Here is a 10,267-nt window from a genome sequence, read left to right as displayed (position 1 = left end):
ATAAACAACACTGAAAAGCCAACGCAATCTTGAAAAAGAAAAGCAAAGCTGGAGGCATCACAATTCTGGACTTCAAGCTATACTACAAAGCTGTAATGATCAAGACAGCATGGTACTGACACAAAAACAGACACATAGATCAATGGAACAGAATAGAGAGCCCAGAAATGGAGCCTCAACTCTATGGTCAACTAATCTTCGACAAAGCAGGAAAGAATATCCAATGGAAAAAAGACAGTCTCTTTAACAAATGCTGTTGGGAAAACTGGACAGCCACCTGCAGAAGAATGAAACTGGACCACTTTCCTACACCATACACAAAAATAAAATCAAAATGGATGAAAGACCTAAATGTGAGACAGGAAACCATCAAAATCCTAAAGGAGAACACAGGAAGCAACCTCTTTGACCTTCACCGGTACAACTTCTTACTAGACACATCTCCAAAGGCAAGGGAAAGAAAAGCAAAAATGCACTATTGGGCCTTCATCAAGATAAAAAGCTTCTGCACAGTGAAGGAAACTATCAACAAAACTAAAAGGCAGATAATGGAATGGGAGAAGATATTTGCAAATGACATATCTGATAAAGGGTTAGCAACCAAAATCTGTGAAGAACTTATCAAATTCAACACCAGGGGAAAGGACGCAGGGTTTAAAACATGGTGGATGACATGGACTGGCAACAATCTACCAACACTGCAGAAGAGTCCCTGGATCTCATCGTGCTCAACCTGGATGAGCAAATTTATGTGAAAATGAGAAATGACCGAGAGCTTCAAAGCAGATTATGTGTTATGATCAGCATTTAAATATGATGTGGAGGAAACGGTGACCACTATAGAAATTGATGAGGAAACATACGAAGAGATATAGAAATCAACAAAATGGACTATTCTGATGCTTGTTGTCTGGGGACATGGCGTTGTACTAGTTGTCCCACCATTAAGAGTTGGCTGAAACAAAGAATTTATTGTGTATAGAGTATAGAAGACTTTGTATGACTGCCTCTTTAAATGTAGAAGACATTCAAAATAGAAACCTGTGTAAATTTTGATATAAGAAATGATCAAGGATTCTTCTAACTACTGAAATGAGTTAATTCGCAGATAACTCAAAAATTCTTAATCTAAAGGGCTTTTTAATTTTTTTCCAACTGTTTCAATAAATGTGATCACCAAGATGCAGAACTCTTTTTTCAGGAATTGATTTGCTCTGTTGTTTTCTCAGACAACTTCTGATTTTTTTTCCTTTAAATTAAATTCAATGTTTCCTTTTTTGAAAAAAAAAAAAACAAACTCAATACCCAAAAAACAAAGAATCCAGTTAAGAAATGGGCAGAAGTCATGAATAGACGTTTTTCAAAGAACACATCCAGGTGGCTGACAGACACATGAAAAGGTGCTCAACATCACTCATCATGAGGGGAATACAAATCAAAACCACGATGAGATAGCATCTCACACCAGTCAGAATGACTAAAATTAACAACACAGGAAACAACAGGTGTTGGCGAGGATGCTGAGAAAGGGGAATCCTCTTGCAGTGTTGGTGGGAATGCAAGCTGGTGTAGCCACTCTGGAAAACAGTATGGAGGTTCCTCACAAAGTTAAAAATAGAGCTACACTATGACCCAGAAATTGCACTACTAGGTATTTACCCAAAGGATACAAAAATACAGATTTGAAGGAGTACATGCACCCCGATGTTTACAGCAACATTATTAATAATAGCCAAATTATGGAAAGAGTCCAGATGTCCCTCAGTGGATGAATGGATAAAGAAAATGTGGTAGATATATACAATGGAATATTACTCAGCCATCAGAAAGAATGAAATCTTTCCATTTTCAATGACATGGATGGAGCTAGAGAGTATTATGCTAAGCAAAATAAGTCAGTCAGAGAAAGACAAATACCATATGACTTCACTAATATGTGGAATTTAAGAAAGAAAACAGATGAACATATGGGAAATGGGAAAAAGAAAAAAGAGAGGGGAAAACAAACCGTAAGTGACTCAACAATAGAGAACAATCTGAGGGTTGATGGAGCAAGATAAGTGAGGGATCGGCTAGATGGGCAAGGGGGGAACTTGTGATGAGCACTGGGTGTTGTATGTAAGTGATGAACCACTGAATTCTACTCTTGAAACCAATAATGCACTATATGTTACCTTCCTAGAATTTAAAGAAAAACTTGAAGAGAAAAAAAAGAACATTTGCTTATCAAAAACACCACTGAGAGAATAAAAAGGAAGGCACAGACTGAGAAAAATATATGTGTAGTAGATATAAACAAAAAGATGTTATACCCAGAATATGTTTTTTAAAGATTTACAAATCAAAAGACAAACACCCCATTTCTTAAAATGGGCAAATACTTGAGAACAATTTCCAAAAGAGGATATCCAAATGGCCAATCATTGTATGAAAAAGCTTGCCTGGCTTCATCCATGTCTGAGTTCTAAACATTGCAACCAGAACCCCCACCTCTCATGGTTTTGACCTATAAATTTATTTTTCCATCCTAGACCTCTCCTCTAAGATCTTGACCCACAGATTAGATTACTCACTGGATGTCACATGGACAACTCAAAATAAAAGTGTTCAAAGGTGAATTCATTATCCTCACACTCACAGTTCATTTCTCAATTTATTTCTGTAACTCTAAATGGCACCTCCTTCTGTTCTGTTACTCCTGCAAGAAATCCAAGAGTCACCTCCAGGTTCACCTCCTATATCCATTCTCCTCTTCATCTTTAACAATAGAATCCCACATCATGTTTTATTTATGCATGAATTAGTTTATTTATAATATAACGAACACAAGAACTACATATTTCTAATAATTTATATCTCTCTATTGCACCCTGTTCCTATTTTCTGCACCATTCTGTCCCCATACCACCCCACTGGTGGTAAGTGCTATTCTACATTTGTGTTTTTAATTCCTTTGCATCACAGATAAGTAGGGAGGGAGGTACACGGAGATGTATGCCTAATCAACATTGTTTAGCTTTGCTTGTATATAGTCCTTCTACAAATGGTATTATACTGTACATATTTTTCTAGGACTTGTTTTTTTTCACTCACCATTGTTACAAAGACTCAGCAAGGTTGCCACCGTTAATTGTGGGGCACTTCCTTTCATTGGCACTACCATTTCATGGTGCAGCTACACCATAATGTATGTTATCTGCTCCCACAAGTGGGCATCGCAGTGTTTTCAATTTTTTGCTACCATGAACAGGTAGCAAAAAATTGACATCCTTGCACACATCTCCTGAGGCTCATGTGCAAGAATCTTCTAGGCTCTATTCATAAGTGTTAAAGTATGCAAGTATTCAACCATCCAAAGTCATCTCAAATTGTTTTCCAAGTAGTCGCTCTAAATCACATTCCCTTGACCCCCAACAATGGATCCACTTCTGTGTTTGGTAATGTCAAATATCTTAATTTTGATCAATGAAGTGTCTATAAAATTATCTTAATGTGGTTTTCGTTTTCATTTCCCTGATTAATAGAAATTAGGGATCGCTTCATATATTTATAGGCTAAAATCTTTTCCTCTTTTCAGAATTGCCTATCATATCAAAGGGGGGTTAGATGGAGTGAGATCATATTCTTTTTATAAATCTGATAGAGACCTTGTTATGTAAATGTGAATACTTGAATGTGCTAATTTTCAATGAGGCATAAGTTGGTGGAAAAAAGAAGAAAAGTGAAATGAATTCATGCCAGTGGTCCCAAAAGGTGGGAAGTGTAAACAAGACGTGTTTGGAGAAAAAGGGATGAGAAGGATGAACCAAAGGAAGAAACGGAAAAAGAATCCGAGAAAAATCAGGGTCATTACTTCAGTGGGGGAAGATGGGTGTTTGGAGCCGCACGTCTGTGTCATCCTGAGCTGGAGAACTGCCAGGACCCGGATTGGAGCCTGTGTCCATCATTCATTCACAGGAGCAACATAACCAGATCAAGCAAGTCCGACTAGCTGTTTGAGGTCAGGCCTCGCCCAAGACCCTGGTAAAATCCCCAGATAGGGGTCCCTAAGGATCTGTTCTGTGGTTTCAAAAACTCAACTTTCTTGATTCATCCACGAATTAGGAATCTGAGGAATCAATTCAAGCAAAACTCGCAAGAGACTGTGAGTGAAAATCCCACCACTTGACAATTCACCCTGCTGTCGGTAGAGGGCACCCTTGCCCAAGGAAGACCGAATTCAGATGCTCAACTTGTCCGGCAAACCAAGAAATCAAGTCAGCTGGATTATGGGTAAACTATTTTCTTTCCTTTTTTCTTTCTTTTTCAGATCTAGAAGAGTTTATTTTGGAGAAGGACTGTTTTATTTTCTATTTATCTTTCTACATTTTACAAGAGCTATACTATGAGCATATATGACTTAAATGATCAGGGGGAAAAAAGGTTATTTGAAAATAAAATTCATTCTTCAACTTTCTAGTCAAATAGTACAAAAACTCATAGGTATTTGGCATATGGCAAATATTAATTGTTGTGTCATCTCAGTAGAAGAAATATGAGTCTTCTTGGCAACTAGTCTTTCAACTTCTCTGTGGGTTTGAGACGTTTTGTAATAAAACTCTGGGGAATATCTTGAATATAAAATTGAGAAAAGTTTTGGGAGAAAAAAAGAGATTCGCGTCTATGAATTCAAGGACCACTTCTACCTACATATTAAAACCAGTCTCTTAGATACCCTCACTCCTAAGTATTGATGAGTAAATGTTGAAAAATTCTTATTCTCAAAGTATTTGTTCAAACATTCCCTTCTGATTACTAAAATCTTCTAACATTTCCATAACAGAACATAGACTACCAGGTACTATTGTCACTTAACAAATTACCCCAAAACTTAGCATCATAAAACAACCATTTGAGTTTGCTCATTGTTTGTGGGTCGTTAATTCAGGAGGGGCTTGCCTGGGCAGTTGTCCCTTCGGATGTCCCATGCAGGTGCACTCAGATGTGGCCAGCTGCAGATGCAAGACGGCTCGCTCACATGGCTGTGGTCTCTCCAGCAAGACAGTCCCAAGGTCATGAGACTTCGGACATGGCAGCTCTGCACAAGACGCCGAGCTGGAGCAGCCCAGCAAACCAGGCAGAAGCTGGGTCCCTTTTCATGATCTAACCTCAGTCCCGCTGCATGGCTTCATGGAGCTGGCTGAGCTGGTTGGTCCCACGGTGTGTTGCTTCTGTTGTCTTCATCAGGAGGGCATCGAGCGCTCTGGTGAGGCCTGACCACCACTCACCTACCCCATTTGGGGCTGATCACCACTCACCTACCCCATTTGGGGCTGATCACCACTCACCTACCCCATTTGGGGCTGATCACCACTTACCTAGCCATTTGGGGCTGAGGGGCTGCTCCCTTTTCCTAAATAGAAGCTTAAAAAAAAAAAAATAAGCAAATGCGATCTTCAAGGAGAGATTTTTTTTTAATTAATTTTTTAAATTATTATGTTATGTTAATCACCATACATTACATCATTAGTTTTTGATGTGGTGGTCCACGATCCATTTTTTGTGCATAACACCCAGTGCTCCATGCAGTACGTGCCCTCCTTAATACCCATCACCAGGCTAACCCATCCCCCGCCACCCTCCCCTCTAGAACCCTCAGTTTGTTTCTCAGAGTCCAGTCTCTCATGGTTCGTCTCCCCCTCCGATTTCCACCCCCCTTCATTCTTCCCCTCCTGCTATCTTCTTCTTTTTTTTGCTATCAGGTCTGTGATTCATCAGTCTTACATAATTCACAGCGCTCACCATACCACATACCTTCCCCAATGTCTATCACCCAGCCACCCCATCACTCCCACCCCCCACCACTCCAGCAACTCTCAGTTTGTTTCCTGAGATTAAGAATTCCACATATCAGTGAGGTCATATGATACATGTCTTTCTCTGATTGACTTATTTCGCTCAGCATAATACCCTCCAGTTCCATCCACGTCGTTCCAAATGCAAGATTCCATTCCTTTTGATGGTTGTATAATATTCCATTGTGTATATATACCACGTCTTCTTTATCCATTCATCTGTCGATGGACATCTTGGCTCTTTCCATAGTTTGACTATTATGGACATTGATGCTATAAACATCGGGGTGTATGTACCCCTTCGGATTCCTACATTTGTATCCTTGGGGTAAAACCCAGTAGTGCAATTGCTGGATCGTATGGTAGCTCTATTTTCAACTTTTTGAGGAACCTCCATACTGTTTTCCAGAGTGGCTGCACCAGCTTGCATTCCCACCAACAGTAGGAGGGTTCCCCTTTCTCCGCATCCTCGCCAACATCTGTCATTTCCTGACTTACTAATTTTAGCCATTCTGACTGGTGTGAGGTGATATTTCACTGCGGTTTTGATTTGAATTTCCCTGATGCCAAGCGATGTTGAGCACCTTTTCATGTGTCTGTTGGCCATTTGGATGTCTTCTTTGGGAAAATGTCTGTTCATGTCTTCTGCCCATTTCTTGATTGCATCATTTGTTCTTTAGGTATTGAGTTTGATAAGTTCTTTATAGATTTTGGATACTAGCCCTTTATCTGATATGTCATTTGCAAATATCTTCTCCATTCTGTAGGTTGTCTTTTGGTTTTGTTGACTGTTTCCTTTGCTGTGCAAAAGCTTTTTATCTTGATGAAGTCCCAAGAGTTCATTTTTGCCCTTGCTTCCCTTGCCTTTGGCGATGTCTCTAGGAAGAAGTTGCTGCGGCTGAGGTTGAAGAGGTTGCTGCCTGTGTTCTCCTTTAGGATTTTGATGGACTCCTGTCTCACATTTAGGTCTTTCAGCCATTTGGAGTCTATTTTTGTGTGTGGTGTAAGGTGTGTGTGGTGTAAGAATGACAGTTTCATTCCTCTGCATGTGGCTGTCCAATTTTCCCAGCACCATCTGCTGAAGCGGCTGTCTTTTTTCCACTGGACATTCTTTCCTGCTTTGTCGAAGATTAGTTGACCATAGAGTTGAGGGTCCATTTCTGGGCTCTCTGTTCTGTTCCATTGATCTATGTGTCTGTTTTTGTGCCAGTACCATGCTGTCTTGATGATGACAACTTTGTAATAGAGCTGCAAGTCCAGAATTGTGATGCCGCCAGCTTTGCTTCTCTATTTTCAACATTCCTCTGGCTATTCAGGTCTTTTCCAGTTCCATACAAATTTTAGGATTATTCGTTCCATTTCTTTGAAAAAAGTGGATGGTGTTTTGATTGGGATTGCATTGAATGTGTAGATTGCTCTAGGTAGCATTGACATCTTCACAATATTTGTTCTTCCAATCCATGAGCATGGAATGTTTTTCCATTTCTTTGTGTCTTCCTCAAATTTCTTTCATGAGTATTTTATAGTTTTCTGAATACAGATTCGTTGCCCTTTTGGTTAGATTTATTCCTAGGTATCTTATGGTTTTGGGTGCAGTTGTAAATGGGATTGACTCTTTAATTTCTCTTTCTTCTGGCATGTTGTTGGTGTATAGGAATGCCACTGATTTCTGTGCATTGATTTTATATCCTGCCACTTGACTGAATTCCTGTCTGAGTTCTAGCAGTTTTGGGGTGGAGTCTTTTGGGTTTTCCACATAAAGTATCATATCATCTGTAAAGAGTGAGGGTTTGAATTCTTCTTTGCCGATTCGGATGCCTTTTATTTCTTTTTGTTGTCTGATTGCTGTGGCTAGGATTTTTAATACTATATTGAATAGCAGTGGTGATAGTGGACATCCCTGCCACATTCCTGACCTTAGGGGGAAAGCTCTCGGTTTTTCCCCATTGAGAATGATATTCGCTGTGGGTTTTTCATAGATGGCTTTTATGATATTGAGGTATGTACCCTCTATCCCTATACTCTGAAGAGTTTTGATCAAGAAAGGATGCTGTACTTTGTCAAAGGCTTTTTCTGCATCTATTGAAAGGCTCATATGGTTCTTGTTCTTTCTTTTATTAATGTATTGTATCACAGTGATTGATTTGTGGATGTTGAACCAACCTTGCAGGCCAGGGATAAATCCCACTTTGTCATGGTGAATAATCCTTTTAATGTACTGTTAGATCCTATTGGCTAGTATTTTGGTGAGAAGTTTTGCATCCATGTTCATCAAGGATATTGGTCTGTAATTCTCCTTTTTGATGGGGTCTTTGTCTGGTTTTGGGATCAAGGTAATGCTGACCTCGTAAAATGAGTTTGGAAGTTTTCCTTCCATTTCTAATTTTTGGAATAGTTTCAGAAGAATAGGTATTAAGTCTTCTGGAAATGTTTGGTAGAATTCCCTTGGGAAGCCATCTGGCCCTGGGCTTTTGTTTGTTGGGAGATTTTTGATGACTGCTTCAATTTTCTTAGTGGTTATAGGTCTGTTCAGGTTTTCTATTTCTTCCTGGTTCAGTTTTGGTAGTTGATACATCTCTAGGAATGCATCCATTTCTTCCAGATTATCTAATTTGCTGGCATAGAGTTGCTTATAATATGTTCTTAGAATGTTTGTATTTCTTTGGTGTTGGTTGTGATCTCTCCTCTTTCATTCATGATTTTATTTATTTGGGTCATTTCTCTTTTCTTTTTGATAAGTGTGGCTAGGGGTTTATCAGTCTTGTTAATTCTTTCAAAGAACCAGCTCCTAGTTTCGTTGATCTGTTCTGCTGTTCTTTTGGTTTCTATTTCATTGAATTCTGCTCTGATCTTTATTATTTCTCTTCTCCTGCTGGATTTAGGCTTTATTTGCTGTTCTTTCTCCAGCTCCTTTAGGTGTAGGGTGAGGTTGTGTATTTGAGACCTTTCTGGTTTCTAGAGAAAGATTTGTATTGCTATATACTTTCCTCTTAGGACTGCCTTTGCTGCATCCCAAAGATTTTGAACAGTTGTGTTTTCATTTCCATTGGTTTCCATGAATGTTTTTAATTCTTCTTTAATTTTCTGGTTGACCCATTCATTCTTTAGTAGGATACTCTTTAGCCTCCATGTATTTGAGTTCTTTCTGACTTTCCTCTTGTGATTGAGCTCTAGTTTCAAAGCATTGTGGTCTGAAAATATGCAGGGAGTGATCCCAATCTTTTGGTACCAGTTGAGACCTGCTTTGTGACGTAAGATGTGATCTATTCTGGAGAATGTTCCATGGGCACTAGACAAGAATGTGTATTCCATTGCTTTGAGATGGAATGTTCTGAATAGATCTGTGAAGTCCATTTGCTCCAGTGTGTCATTTAAAGTCTTTATTTCCTTGTTGATCTTTTGCTTAGATGATCTGTCCATTTCAGTGAGGGGGGTGTTAAAGTCCCCCACTATTATTGTATTGTTGTTGATGTGTTTCTTTGCTTTTGTTATTAATTGGCTTCTCCCATGTTAGGGGCATAGATATTTACAATTGTTAGATCTTCTTGTTGGATGGACCCTTTAAGTAGGATATAGTGTCCTTCCTCATCTCTTATTACAGTCTTTGGTTTAAAATCTAATTTGTCTGAGGGGCGCCTGGGTGGCTCAGTTGGTTAAGCAACTGCCTTCGGCTCAGGTCATGATCCTGGAGTCCCAGGATCGAGTCCCGCATCGGGCTCCCTGCTCAGCAGGGAGTCTGCTTCTCCCTCTGACCCTCCCCTTCTCATGCTCTCTCTCTATCTCATTCTCTCTCTCAAATAAATAAAATCTTTAAAAAAAAAATAAATAAAATAAAATAAAATAAAATAAAATAAAATCTAATTTGTCTGATATAAGGATTGCCACCCCAGCTTTCTTTTGGTGTCCATTAGCATGGTAAATGGTTTTCCACCCCCTCACTCGCAATCTGGGGGTGTCTTTGGGTCTAACATGAGTCTCTTGCAGACAGCATATCGATGGGTCTTGTTTTTTTATCCAATCTGATACCCTGTGTCTTTTGATTGGGGCATTTAGCCCATTTACATTCAGGGTAACTACTGAAAGATATGAATTTAGTGCCATTGTATTGCCAGTGAGGTGATTGTTACTGTGTATTGTCTCTGTTCCTTTGTGGTCTATGTTACTTCTAGGCTCTCTCTTTGCTTAGAGGACGCCTTTCAATATTTCTTGTAGGGCTGGTTTCGTGTTTGCAAATTCAAGGAGAGGTTTTTTTGACAGGTTTTGCCATATTGCTTGTACCCAGAGAAGGCTGACCTATCTTACGGGGTGAGAGAAGTTTTAGCTGAACATATGGCTGACACTCCATTTCCTTAGTCTCCCCTGAAAGTTGGGGAGCAAGAACAAGTTCTTGTGAGTGGGAGGTGAGGGAAGGTCTTCTGTACAAATTCTGGGTT

General features: G+C 39.4%; 1 pseudogene; it reads left to right on the top strand.

Moving 5' to 3' along the window:
• Nucleotides 1-661: 661 nt before the first annotated feature.
• LOC118538472 (U6 snRNA-associated Sm-like protein LSm3 pseudogene) lies at nt 662-959 on the top strand (annotated as a pseudogene).
• Nucleotides 960-10,267: the final 9,308 nt, after the last annotated feature.

Source organism: Halichoerus grypus, chromosome 2 (genome assembly GCF_964656455.1).
Source record: "Halichoerus grypus chromosome 2, mHalGry1.hap1.1, whole genome shotgun sequence".
NCBI classification, from domain to species: Eukaryota; Metazoa; Chordata; class Mammalia; order Carnivora; family Phocidae; genus Halichoerus; species Halichoerus grypus.
This window is presented reverse-complemented; position numbering and strand designations above follow the sequence as displayed.